This window comes from Trichosurus vulpecula, chromosome 1 (assembly GCF_011100635.1).
Source record: "Trichosurus vulpecula isolate mTriVul1 chromosome 1, mTriVul1.pri, whole genome shotgun sequence".
Lineage (NCBI taxonomy): Eukaryota > Metazoa > Chordata > Mammalia > Diprotodontia > Phalangeridae > Trichosurus > Trichosurus vulpecula.
Window position 1 is genome coordinate 473,427,638 of NC_050573.1, and position 15,040 is coordinate 473,442,677.

Below are 15,040 nucleotides of genomic sequence, written 5' to 3' on the forward strand. Positions count from 1 at the left end.
TTAAAGAAACATGGAAGGACTTGAACAAAATAATGAGGAACAAAATGAGCTAAACATCACAGCATTGTATATAGTAACAGTAATGTTGTTTTAAGAACAACTTTGAGCAAATAAGTTAATTTGACTATTATAAACACCCAAATTAACGATAAAGGACATATGAAGAAAGATGCTATCTGTATCCAGAGAAAGAAATGATAAATTGAAGTGTGTGTAGAATAATTTTACATGTATATATGTGTTTGTGTACAGATAGATCCAAACATGACTAAGAAATGAAGTTACAAGTAGTAATGCCTATATTTTAAAACAATTAATTGGCTGAATTAACCCTTTAAAAATATAACTATACCGTATCATTGCACTCCATAAATGTGCAGTATTCCAGAACATGCCAACACTCAAAGACTGTCTTGCATTGAGGTTTTCCAAGAAGTTCAACAAGGCTGCAAATAAAGCATCTGGTCTGTACTAACAGTATGCTGTCTTCAGTACAGTCCTTCATTGGTGCCAATCACCCTGCTCTCGCAAAAATCCATTAATGCAAAAGAGTTTTCAGAGATGAAAGATGGGGCTATGATCAATGATGTGGGATTGAATCCATATGCACCTTGAGTTTCATTTCATTGTCAAGAATTTGAACAAGCTGCTGCATGGATTGAAGGTGAGCAGATTCCAGTTTCGACCATACTGGTACATGATTTAGTATTATCTCAAATGCACCTGTTGACATACACTGGTTCTCAATCATGTTACTTAGGAAGAAAACCATGCATAGATCTTATTTTCTTGGCCCCCTTGCCAGATACTTGGAGCCTGCATGCCAAAAAAAACAAAAGGAAAAGGATCCTTGCCAACAATTATTAAGCCTATTAATACTAGTTTGAAGACTGACAGGAACGATGCTATGTGTCTATATATTGGTGAAGGAAGGTAATTCTCTCCCTCTATGCGGATGTCTGGGTACCACTGGCTAATAACCCGCATGTACTTCTCAAACACCTGCCTATAGCCTCAGGAAAGACAGATCTGAAACTTGAGCAGAGGCCTCATGGTGTACTGCATCTTGAGCCCTTTGCCCAGCACGCTGCCTGTGTCAGCCGAAGCTTCATCCCACAGCGCCACCGCCACAATGAGCAGGAGCAGTGAGAAGCTCATCTTCTCAGTGCCGCAGCGGCTGCTGCTTAGCCTGACCCTGAGCATGGCAGGGCAGGGCTGGGATGGATCGAGAGAGAGAGAGAGAGAGAGAGAGAGAGAGAGAAAGAGAGAGAGAGAGAGAGAGAGAGAGAGAGAGAGAGAGAGAGAGAGAGACAGATACGATATAGATAGAAATAGAGATAGAGATACACATCTATTTATCTATTTGGCTCTAATTGTAGCCATCTCTAGGGTAGGGGGTGGAGAAAGAAAAGAAATTTACAGGGTAATTTTGTTGTGTATTTGAAAGGAATAACAAGTTGTTCAGGGTAGATTTGCAGTTTCATGTGTGATCATCTATTCATTATACTGTTATGGAAATGCTTGATTTAATAAATTAAAAATTAAAATTACAAAAAGAAAAAAGTTTAAAAAAGACATATGCTTAATAAAGATAAGAATGTAGGCTAGATAAATGGAGAATAATGATTTTGCTTCCTTAGTTTGCCTTTCATTCTGTTTCAAATTCATTTCCATGAGAGAATCTCGGATGTGGAAACTATTCAGCCGGTCATAACAGGGAAAGATTTTTGCCTCTCTATCTTAGGCACAATAGAGCTGAGGTAGCTTGGGTGGTCCTGAAGAGATGAACAGCAAGAAGGTCACTGTCACTGTATGTATGCTGTGAGGGAGGATGGAGAATGGTAAAAGACTAGAGAAATGGAAAGGGGCCAGCTTGAAATGGCTTTAAATGACAAAGTATTTTAATATTTGATCCTGGAAGTAATAGAGAACCACTTGAGTTTATTGAGAATGTGTGTGTGGTGGTGGAGGGGGGAAGGTATGTGAGAGAGAATAACATAATAAAACCTGAATTTAGGAAGATCACTCTGGTATTTGAATGAAGGATGGCCTGGAGTAGGAAGCATCTTGAGAAAGAAAGACCAAACAGGAGGTTATTGCAGTATTTCAAGTGTGAAGTTATGAGGTCTTCAAACATGGTGGATGATGTGTCGGAAGAGAGAAGGGGACTTGTAAGAGAAATATTAAGAAGATAGGAACAACAGGACTTGACAAAAGACTCACTATGTGGGAGTCCAGTATAACATAGGTTGTAAGCTTAGGTGACTAGGAAGATTGTCGTTCTCTTAAAAGTAATAGAGAAACTTAGAAGAGAGAAAGGTTGGGGGGGGAATTAGTTAAACTTTGGATATATTACTAAGATGTCTACAGAATATCCAATTAAAGATATACAATAGTCAGTCGAAGATGTGATACTGTCAGTGAAGAGTGAAGTTAAGGCTAGATAAATAGACCTAAGAATCATCTCCATAGAGATGCTTACTGAATTATTGGGAGATGATAAGATCATCAACTGAGACAAATCAAAGAGAGGAAATGAGCTTTGGGAGTTTTTCACAATAAATCCAGGGACAACCTGGATGAAGATCCAGCAATGGAGACTGAAAAGATGTCAGTGCCACAAAAACCTAGAGAAGGTTCTCCAAAAAAGTATCCCATCAAAAAAAGTGATCAACAGGTTCAGTCTCCAAAGAAGTCAAGAAAGATGAAGACTGAGAAGAGGACATAAAATTTCTTGATTAAGAGATCTTTGGGAGAAAGTTCAGTTGAATGATGAGATCACAAGCCAGATGAATGAGAGTTCAGAAGAGAGTAATGGAGGGATGGAGGAGTAGATGGGAGAAAAAGGAGCACATGTTAAACTTTTCCTGTCTGAAAAATGTTGGTTGTCTGGAGGCACAAAAAGTAGATTTGCTGCCTACTTCTAAAAGTTAGCTTTATGGTGGTAAAAACTATTTTTTCACTTAGAACACAAAGGACATTAATTTTTCATTCCTGTTCGTAATATGGAGAATAACTACAGAATCAAATGAAAGTGGTTCAATGGCCTAGCTAATGATCGAGTTAATGTTTTCCCCCTGCTGAAAACAGTCATTTACCAAACATTTATCATTTCTGCCAAGAAGGAATGTGACACACTAACTGTTATCAATCACTCCTTTAATATTCACAGTTTAAAATATTGTGAATTCTTTTTAGTAATTTGTTACAGGTTCTCTAGTTGCATACTACTAAACAGAACCCTACTGTTTTAATATGATACAATTTTAGTCTTTCCTTGTGGAGGACTGATGGTTAAGAAGTATCATTAGGTAAAAAGCAGACAAACAAAAGACTCTCAGCTACGGAGAAGGAAGAAAGCAATAAGATCAATAGCAGTGAACTTTTATCTATAAGGCTACTCAATAAAAGACAAAAGTCCATGCTTAGTCAAACCTTAGCCTGGTTTAAAATATAAATCCTCAGGTGGAAAAATAATTCTGTTTTTCTAATAGCACATGTCTTTGATATTTTAAGTTAGACTAAAGATCAAATTTATGTTAGAACAATAGTTAATAAGCCATTGCTGCGCCTATAGCTTTAGCATGGGAAAAAGAAAATATCTATATCCTCTGGTTTTTCCCTAAAGTAATGGTCCCTAAACTTTTTTCATCATGCAATTCTAACAGTGAATTTTTTCATCATTAACCCCCTAATATATGTATATTTACAAAATACCACGGACATGACTCAGTCCTGCTGACAAGGGATCCTGTATCTCTACCACCTTGGTAGTAGGTGGTAGGAGTGCCTGGAGAAAGTGGCTTCTGTTTGGTCATATGTCAAATATAATGGGTGGGCCAGGCTGCTAGTTGCTGTGTCATTATCTAAGGATTAGTGTCAGCAAGTGGGCAGGTCTTTGAGGGGCTGAGACAAGGCTTCAAAGTTTGTGACAACAGGTGGGTAGTTTTCATGGAAGTTGCATGCTCTCTACATACCCATTTCCTCCCTTACCCCCTCTCCATCCCGTGTGTTAATGGGCCAGGTGCAGCTAGAAAGCCATTTCTCCAACCTCAATGGGAGCTTTCCTAGGACCCAGCAAAACTGAAGGAAGTCACTGTTGAGGACCCTGGAGGCAGCTAATCCCCCAGGTTTGAGCCACGAGCACTAGGGTAGCCAGAAAATCTAGGGTCCTCCTCTTTCAGCTACTCAATAGGAACTAGGTTCTAGGCTAGTCAAGGACATAGTCAATTCTAAAATCAAGGGAAGGTGCTAATGTCTTTGTCTCAGGTTGGTGGGATCTTTGAGTAACTGCATATCAGAATCATTTTCACCAGGCCATCACCCCCTCACCATCTAGATTTTTGGTAATTGATTCAACTCTATACTGTCCTCTTCTCTCCATTCACTTGTCTCCTTGTGATCTCTGTGATCTTGCCTTGCCAAAACTAATCCTTGATGACTCTAATAGTTATAGCCTTTGGTGCTACTCACAGCCTCCAGAATGAAGCTAGAGGAAAATTTAAAAGCATACTGACTAGATTGACTACAAATTTGTGGTACATTATCTCAATTGTCCCTCACTATGTTAAGACATCCTTTTAAATCCCCCTAATCTGTTCAATATCCTATTCATCACAGTAGCTTTTCCAAATCGTTTTATTCCTCTCAAATCTCCTATGGCTTCTCTTCTCTTCACCCTCCAGCTTGAGAATTTTACCACTTGAGGGCATTCTCTGAAAGCTCTTCCTTCTCCCTGCCTCTTTATTTTACATCACCCTGATGCCTTTTACCACTTTCTCCCCCACCCCCATCTCAAGTAAAGCAGTAGCTCTTCTTAACAAGGCACATCCTCTACACCCAGAAATGAAACATGACATCCTGTCTTCTCTAGCAGATTGCCTTCTTCATCATCCTAACTAGTCTCCAATTTCTCTCAGAAAACTAGCTTTTTACCTACTAGCTACAAATATGCCCATGTCACTTACTTCCTCAAAAACCTGAGTGCGTCCAAGGACCTTCACTAACTATAATCCTCTATCTTTCCTCCCTTTTGTGGCTAAACATTTTTTAATGTTTTATTTATTTGTTTTTAGTTTTCAGTATTCACTTTTATAAGATTTTGAGTTCTGAATTTCTCTCTCTCCTTCCACTCCCCTCTCCCCAAGCTGGTATGCAATCTGATATAGGCTATATATGTATGATCATATTAAACACACGGCAGTCATCACACAATGTTGCTGTTACTCTGTACAGTGTTCTCCTAATTCTGTTCATTTCACTCAGCTTTGGTTCATGCAAGCCTTTTCAGGTTTTTCTTAAGTCTGCCTGCTCACCATTTCCTATGGAACAATAGTATTCCATTATATTCAAATACCACAACTTGTGGCTAAACATTCTTAAGAAGGCTGTCTGTAATTGATCCCTCCAGTTTTATTGCTTACAGTGTTTCCTTTACCCTCTTCAGTCTAGTTTTCAACTTCATCATTCAACTAGAGCTGATCTCTCCAAAGTTGCCAGTAATCTCTTAATTCCCAAATCCCATGGCTTTTTATTCCAATCCTCATCTTTCTTAACCTCTCTAGGTTTCTTAGAGACAACTCTATCCTAGTCCTCCGCCTACCTGTCTGACCACCATTTCTCAGTCTCCTCTGCTAGATCTTCATTCAAATCATGCCTATTAAAGCTGGGTCTCAGGGCTCTGTCTAGGCCCATTTCTCTTCTATTTCATTTGGTAATATCACTACTATTGTATGAATTATCATCTCCTTATTGTTGATTCTTAAATGTATTTCTCAAGTTCTAACCTGGCTTCTATTCACCAAATTCATATCCCCAACTGCCTGTCTGTAATGGCAAGCAAAGTGGGACTTTTTGTTGTCTTTTGTTTTGGAGTGCTGAGAGGCAATAAAGTGGCTTTGATTGAGTCTTGCCTTTGTTTGTAGGAAGGCCCACACCCTTTTGCTAGTTAGGTCACAAGAGGTGTGAAAACCTTGAGAGGTGTGATGCCTTCAAGAGGTGTGAAGTGTTCTGACCCTGAAAAAATGGTATATATACTCTGAGGTTAGTATTTTGCTTGGGGTTCACTCATTGGAAGAGTGTTGGTGTGGAGACTCTGGGTCATTAAGGAGCCCCCCAGCTTTGAAAACCCAGATGTTGGTGCTTCTCCCTCTGGTAACTATGTATGTATAGCTTTCATCAGACAGATAGAAGCTTGTCTGTTGATTTGTGTTATATTGCTCTGTTTATAATTCCTGCTTGCTATTTCAGTTTGTATTTTTCTCTGAAGTTCAGGGTACTGACTTTTTCCCCTGAACTAAGTGAATGGTATATGTATGTTTGATTAAAGTGAGATTGTATACCCCTTAAAGTCGCTTTCCTTAGAAAAGCAGATCAAAGAACCTATGCTTGCAGCCCTCCTGTGTGCTGATGTTATTGGTCTTACACCCCGACAGCAGCTGCTAGCAACACTGTTGTTACAACATTTCAGACTGGATGTAACATAAATATGTAAAAATGTACATGTCAAATCTGAACCCACTTTGTAAATATTCTTATTACTGTCAAAGGAATTACTATTGCCCTACTCTTCCAGGATTATAATTTTGTTGTCATTTTCATTTCCTCATCCTCTCTCACCTCTCATATCCAAACTGTTGGCTAGTTCTGTCAATTTTACCATCATAATATCTCTTGAATATACCTCCTTCTGTCCTCTGATACTGTCAACACCTTGGTACAAGCCCTCATCACTTCATACCTGGACTCTTGCAATAGTTACTGGTTGGTCCTGCCACAAGTCTCTTCATATCAGAGTCTGTCCTTTATTCAGCTGTCAAATTACTGTTTCTAAAGCTTAGATCTGACTGTGTTATTTCCCCTTCGAACTATGGCTGGATAATCAATTCTAAGGTGTGCTGTAGTGAAGATGTTTTTAAGGTATAGTTTGGACTAGATTGCCATGCTGTTCCTGACAACTCTCAATTCTATGATTCTGTTTCCATATCTCTCGATTACACAATACCAGATCCACACCTCTAAAATTTGTATTGCAAATAGAACCACTATCTGTATATTGAAGTGAGTGTTTTGGACAGCTCAATATTTTCTTGTAGCAATAGGTTGCCACTACTGCTACTACCTCCACCACAGAGACAGTTGATTAATATTTATTACCTACTGAGGTGTGACCTATGTGGAATTGTTTAGAAATTTGTATGTTGAGACTTCATAATTCTCTGAAAAATCCCTGCAGGGATCAAAGGGATCCTAGAAAATCCTGATCTAAGTCTGAGAAACATCTATCTACCATTTTATACACTCAAAACTGTTTCAGCACAATATTATATTAGTTGTTAGCTGCTTCAAAATAGTATATTTTCCTTTAAATGCATTGCAGAAGTAATTTCTAATCTACTCCCTGCTCCAGCTTTCTAAAATGTTTCTTTTTCCAACTGAGACTACATTTAATAGGCTCTAAATCTTAAAGAATTTTCAATCTACTTAAATAATCATCTAAAATAAAATCATATATGGCAGTAAACAAAACAGATCTTTAGTTGAAATACCATTATAATAAATTCTTCTACTGAGGTCTCAGTTTACATAACCAAGCACTGGCAAACATCCATCAAACATTTATTTGAAGAGGAGAGTTTTGCTATTATCATCAACTTTTCCTTAAATATTTTAGAAAAATCAATTACATTGTCTATGCACATTAATAATGCAGCTATGACTTTCATTTTCAATAACAAGTTATCAAATGAAATGATTTCTTCTTGAATGTATAGTAATGAGCAAAATGAAGACTCTTGAGTTCATGATATGATGTGGCAGAAATGAGGAGAGAATACAATATCTAGGTTTCCTTGACTATGTGATTAGCTGTTTCATCTAAAAGTATATATAAGACTTAATAAAATTATGGTCTATTTTCCTTGAGTAAATAATCCTTAATCCTCACTGATTTTAATAGCAATTGAAGAATAAATGACAGATGGATAACAAGGAAATCCCTCTCTTTCCCCTACCATAGACATGAAGAATTTGAGAGCTAGAAAGGACTAAGTCCAACCCATAAGTGAAAAGAATCCCCACTACAGTATAAACAAGTGGTCATGCAGCTTCCACATAAAGACCCTCAAGGAAGAGAAAACCATAACCTCCCAGAAAGTCCTGTTCCATTTTTGGAGAGCTTTAACTTATCTCAAATCTTTGAAACTTCTATCTAATTTTTGCAGGTTCCATTGCCATTTGAAGCCCAAAGAGAACATGCTTAATACTTTTTTCCCATTACAATTCTCCAAATACTTAAAGATGGCTCTTATGCACCCCCTAAATCTCTTCTCTTCCCCAGGCCAAGCATCCCTAATTCCTTCAAATGATCTTCATTTGCATTCTACTGGATTAATTTCATCTTAGTAATGTCCTTCTTAAACTATGGCACCTAAAATGTTACAACTGGACAAGTAAACAGGATACTCATCCTGTTTTCTGAAACTCAAATGAACATAGACGACAAGTAAAAGCAAAATAATAATAATAGTAAAAATAATAATAATAATGCTGAAGATGGTGTTCATAGGTTGAGGGAAGGTTGCAAGATTCTAGCTCTCAGCCAGTGGGAAATGTATATGTTTAAAGGGGAGAAAATGAAACTTAGATAACTCTTTTGGATGTTTAAAAGACTATCATGTGGATGAGTTATTATTATATTTGGCCTCAGAAAATAGAAACAGAAGCAATAGATGAAAGTAATAAAAAAACAAATTTAGGCTTGATATCATGCAAAGCTTCTAAGCAGTTTCTGAAGGCTATTTGCCAGGTGTGTCATGGTGGGATATATTAGTTTTGAATGACCTTTCCAACTCTAAAATGTTGCAATCCAGTGACTCTATGCTTCTGTGATTACATTAACTAATTTTTTTTTCAATTTAACAATAGAAAGTTGAAATACAAGAAGGAACAGAATTACTTAGGATGATATGGGGAATCAGTAATACTGATATTCCATAATTTGATATCTGTTGTTTGGAGTTGAATAGCAGGCTAAGACTATGGAAGAAAAACTGAGACAGAAGTCTATTGACTTTGGTTTCCTTCTTAACTTGTATGTTGAAATACCCAATACTATAGAACAAGTAACTGAATTAATTGGAGATCTCAATTTAATCTTCTGCAAGCCACAACTGCTGAGAAACATTGAATTAATGTATATTGTCATGGTAAGTTTCCTCTGCCTCATCAAGGCTCAATGTAGGTCTTGCCAAGTCAGGAGTCTGGTTCTTTTCCAGAATAGAATTACAAAAGTTAACATTGGATTGATAAGAGTAAGAGTTCAAATCCACAGATACTATAAGAATGAAGAATGATAGATTAGTCAATACCAAGAAAATTCACCAATGGTAAACTAATGTCCTTAGTAAATAGGAAAAAAAAACTATGGCTTCTTGATCACCAAGGAGAAAAAAACACTAAGAAGAGCTTGCACTATATCTAGGTTTAGGTTCGAAATCAGAGATCATTAAGAATATAAACATATCATATATATATATTAAAGCAAACCACACAATAGATAGATTTGTGACAGGTTCCTTTTTATTTTTTCATAGGGACACTAGGTGGCAGAGTGGATAGAGTGCCAGGCCTGGAGTCAGGATGATTAGTATTTCTGAGTTCAAATTTGGCTTCAGGCACTACTAGCTGTGTGACTCTGGGAAATGACTTAACCTTGCTTGCCTCAGTTTCCTCATCTGTAAAATGAGCTGGAGAAGGAAATGGCAAACCAGTCCAGTGTTTTTGCCAAGAAAACCACAAATATGGTCACAAAGGGTGAGACATGACTGAATGACAAAAATCTTTTCTTATATATGGAAATGGTTTCATGGTATTTATTAAATTCAGAATTTAAAATATATGTATGAATATTTGTGTGTGTGCATATGAAATAGGAATAAAGAAAATGAGTTCCTATACTTTGGTATTAGGATTTTCTCTTTTTGTTCCCTCTCCCCCAAAATAACTTTTACACCTTTACTTATACATATATATGTGTATATGTGTGTGTATATATATTTATAATTATTTCCCAGTATTCACACCATACTTTTCATTCTCTCCCTGAAAGAAAAATAAATTTGATTAAAACTCAACAAAACAAAGCAGCCACATCTTACAGTACACAAGACATCCCATGCTTAAAAAGCCTCTCATGTCTTTGGGAATATACATACTACTGTTTTATCTGTGGCCAAGGCTGATGAATGAAACTAATCAGTTTATCAATATTTTAGTTTTCTTTATGTTCACATTGTTTGGTCACTATATATAGTGGTGTCTCATTGTTGTGCATCAGTTGATACAAATTTTTTCATAATTCTCTGAATTTTTCATATGTATTAGAGCTTACAGTTCAATAGTGTTCCATTACATTCATATACCATAATTTATTCATTAATTCTGCAATAAATGGTCACTGATTTTACTTCCAGTGTTTTCTTTATTTGTTTGTTTTTTTGTTGTTTTGGTACCACTAAGAGTGCTATTACAAATATTTTGCTACATATGCTTTTCTTTTTTTGTGTCTGGAACATGAGGTGCTTATTGACCAACTGACATCTTTGGGAATATTTCCAGGAGTGGGTTTCCAGGACTGGGTGTTAGAACATTTTAGTGACTTTTCTCATATAATAGCAAAATATTTTCCAAAATGATTGGACTAATTAACAGCTCCACCAACAGTGTGTTAATACATCTTTTCTCCACGACTCTCTTATTATCTACAATTGTATCATATTTTCTGATTTGTTTAGTAGAAAATGAAACCTAAAATTTAAGAAGTCTGTGCTTTCTTTTTTTGGTCCCCCATCCCCTCATCTTCCACCTTTCTGAGTGAGAAGTAGCCAAAAATCTCTCATACCCCTAAGTATACTGGTGCCAGTGCAGGAATCAGAATATTCCTTGGTTCTCATTGCCATTTCCAGATTTTTCCTCTGCTGTAATCATTTAGGAATGGCTCTACCATTAAAGTTCACCTTATCCAAATTTATCCATCTCTATATACAATTCTTATTGGCTGTTATTTACTAGCCCCCAGAACCTTCCCTCTCTTTCCTTAATGGCTTTATTGCCAAGCTGAAAGGCATGGGTTAGGAATGGATATGAGAGGTAAATGGCTTCACTTCAAGAGTTATGAGGAAGAGCTAGCCTGGGGCATTTTGGCTGGATGGACCTCCCTATTAGCTATGTGGGACTTGGAATAAGGTTTGTGCAAAAGACCGTCTTCAACTATTGAAAAGCTCAGATCCTAGAATGGGTCTGAGCCTAGTTTGTTGGTACCAGTAGGATGGACTAAGCCAAGCCAGGATTTGAGGGATGCTGATAAAAAACAGGATCTCTAGACCAAAGTAGGTTAGAGAAGTATAGAAAAAAAAGAAGTCAAGTTTAGAATATGAGGAGGTAGGGTAAGGTAAAGTGGAGGACTTTAGTTCAGGCAAAATCTGACTGTATTCAGGGGTAAGGGCTGGAAAAGAAGGCTCAGAATCTGTGGGGCCTAGAACATGGTGCTAAGTTGGTGATAATTCAGGTGAGGGAAGAAGGATAAAAGTCTGGAATAGGCTATGTTCTATGGCATAGGCTTGAAAAGAGAGGGTGAATGGTTTATAAATGATTTTTTTCTATTCCTTTTAATTGGTGTTATTTTCTTACTTATTTTCTTGTTTCGTTGCTGTTGTAGATTAAGGTGTTAAGGGTTTAAGTTCTTAAGGAAAACACTTGTTCAGCCATCTTGATTCCTTTTTCTGTTTCTCCTTAGCTTCTTGCTACAGATGGGACAATTTTGAGCTATATGATTTCTATCCCATCCTCAATTCCAGACCGTTAGCTCCATGAGGCACAGATGCTAATGCAGGTAGGAAAAAATGCATACAAAGTTTTCCATTCTTCCTAGCGGGACCAAGACTGGGCTATTTGGGGCTGTTTCTATATGACCAATCATTTTGACCATTCGTCCACAACATTTAATTCAGTCAAATTGCCTTAGAACATTCAAGCTGAAAGAATAGTCAAAGATCATGGAATCAAACTCCATTTACAGAAAAGTTAAATGAAGCCCAATGAGGTATAGTGACTATTTGCCCAAGATTATACTGCTGAAAAATAAAAGGGATCCAAATGGAACCTAGGTCTCCAGATTTCCAATTTAGTGATCTTTCTACCATACCATGCTGTCTGGAATAGTAGCATTCATTTAGTAGTCACTTATGCACCACTCAGTGCCAGCAAAGCATTGGAAAATTGTATGTGTAATAGAAGTGATTTTCTACTCCTAACATTTAAGTTCTCCTGGGAGGGCAGTTATATCACCAGATTGTGAGCCTAGAAGAAAAGAATGTAATAGTACTATTGACAGTAATGGGAAAATAAGGAAGAAGGAGTCTCTTTTTTTGTGAAGGTCATAAGGAATTACAAGCTCCATTTTCTGACACACTAAATATTCATGTCAACAGCATGTTCATTATTTTTAAGGACTGAGGGAAAAGAAACATTGAACATCTCCTATTATCATTCACTAAATATGTTACATTTGGAATTATGTGATGAGTGGCTGATATGTCTATACTCTTATAATTCTATTGCTACACATATACCACCAAGGAGGGGAAAAACAGAAAGATCTGAAGTACAACGAAATTTTGATAACAACATTTTTGTGATATCAAATAACTGGAAACAACATAGATACTTATTTAAAACAAAAGGGTCCATGAATTGGTTATTTCAATAACTATATTTGAATGTAATGGATTTCTTTCTCAATCCTGTGTAAACTTTTTTATACATTTAAAATATTATTATGAGAAGGGGTCCAAAGCTTTTACCAGAATTTCCAAAGGAGTTCATGATGCACGCAAAAATCTATTATAGGAAGACTAAACAAAATGTAGGGTATCTAGATAGTACAATGATAGAGCCCAAGGCCTGGAGTCAGAAAGATCTGAGTTCAAATAAGGCCTTAGACACCTACCAACTCTGAGACCCTGGGCAATTCACATAACCTCTGTTTGCCTCAGTTTCCTCATATGCAAAATGAGGATCAAAAGAGAAAATAATTATAGAGTATTTAGTACATAGAAAGCTCCACATAAATGTTAGCCTATCACTATGCTAAACAGCTACGAAAAATTCTAAAAAGTTGGAGACTTACATGAACCGATGCAGAGTGAAGTAGAATCAAGAAAATAATGCACACGATAACAACAAAAATGGACAGAGCAACAACCACAATAACAAAAAAGAAACTGAATACTATGAAGTTGTAATGACCAAGATTATCATCAAAGAAAGCATAAGACAATGCAGTTCCCTCCCTTCTTTGTAGGACTGATAAAATATAGTCTGCAATAGAAAAACTGTAGATATAAAATATTGTCTATACAAACAGTTTGAGTCAAAGCATTGGCTAGTTTTGCTGAACTGCCTCTTTTCTCTCTTTTTTTATTCTTTGATACTAGGTTCACTGGGTAAAAAGAAGAGATATAAAGATATACTAAATATGAAAGCCATGTAGAAACAAAACATATCAATAAAAATAAATTTCATTTGAAAGGCTGCTTCTTGTGTAGGACACCAGATAAAAATCGAGTATTTGTGACTAAAGCTCAAAAGGGCTGACAGAATTGTGACATGGGAAGATAAAACTTAATGGGACTATCAGGTATACAGCAGCTGCTTTTCAGTCTGGGAAATGTATTTCAAAAAGTAAATTTTAGGTGATGTGTGATGTCAGTGACCTTGTCATAAAGTATTATGTACAGTAATGACATTTGAATTCCATTAAATTCTACATGAATGTGGATATGCAGAAGAGCCTGATTTAACCAGTGACAGTGTAAAATGCAATTAACAGAAAGGTTAGATTGGTTTGGGGATTATACACAAGTACTAGGCCACATAAAGAACAATATCTCTTGTGAAATGACCATCAATATTAGACAATTGCAATATTCCTCGCAAATAAGCCAGGAAACAAAAGTTCACCACCGAGGCAGTTTTTAAAGGCAAAGTGACCTTTGGAAAACATTGTTTGGCAGCTAGTGTTTTACTTCCAAAAGGGCAAACAAATTTGTAATGTAAAGATAAAAAAAATCCTCAATCATTCTCCCCCTCTTCAGGCCAGACTAGTAAAGAGGTTTTCCCTGACTTTTCCAGCTCTCTTTGTTGATACAGGATATAAAATATATGCCTAGTTTCAGTGACCAGCTGGATTGAATTTGGTTTCAAAAAATTAATCAGTCAACAAAGACTTGCCTGACACTACTTCAAGAAGCTTATTAATCTCCCTGGGGATATAGGAATTCCACACAAGAAACAATTGCATCATGGGAGGATGTATAGTTGGAGGGGAGGGGAATAAAAGATAGAGATCGATTAGTGTTGCACTGGGGTCAAACCAGGGCTTAGTAATGAAGGGAAGGTGATCTTTGCAATCTCAGGAAGAGAAGAGTCCACAGGAAACTGGGTGAGGAACAAAGGGGAAAGATTGAAAAGGAGGAAGAAAAGAAGAAGGTCTTACTTTAGAGGTCTGAGGGGGTTCCACTGATGAATGTTCTTAAGAGTAAAGTGACATGAGCCAGAAAGGAAGATGAGGACTTTATTCTGGATGAAGTCTGGTGTATTTGATGCTTGAAACATCTACTTGTCCTGAGAGCAGGGAGAACTGGAACCTTTGGAGGCAACTAGCAAGTAGAAGAGTGGACACAGGAAGGAGATTTTCAGGCACCTGTAGGAGAAAGGTAAAAAAACAAAGGAGGTATAGATCAGTGATGGGCTGCATAATCAGGAATGTGGTGGAGAAGGAATCCCACCACGGAGCAATGCGAGGGGGCACAGTGGATAGAGTTCTGGACCTAACTGACCCTGGGCAAGTCAATTAACTTGTTGCCTCAGTTTCCTCATCTATAAAATGAGACTACTAATAGAACTCACCTGCCAGGGTTGTTGTAAGGATTGAATGAGATAATAAAGTGCTTAGCACAGTGTCTGGCACATAGAAAGAACT

General features: G+C 37.0%; 1 pseudogene; it reads right to left on the bottom strand.

Annotated features, from left to right (window-relative positions):
* Positions 1-462: 462 nt before the first annotated feature.
* LOC118834304 lies at positions 463-1,158 on the bottom strand (annotated as a pseudogene).
* Between the last annotated feature and the right edge of the window lie 13,882 nt (positions 1,159-15,040).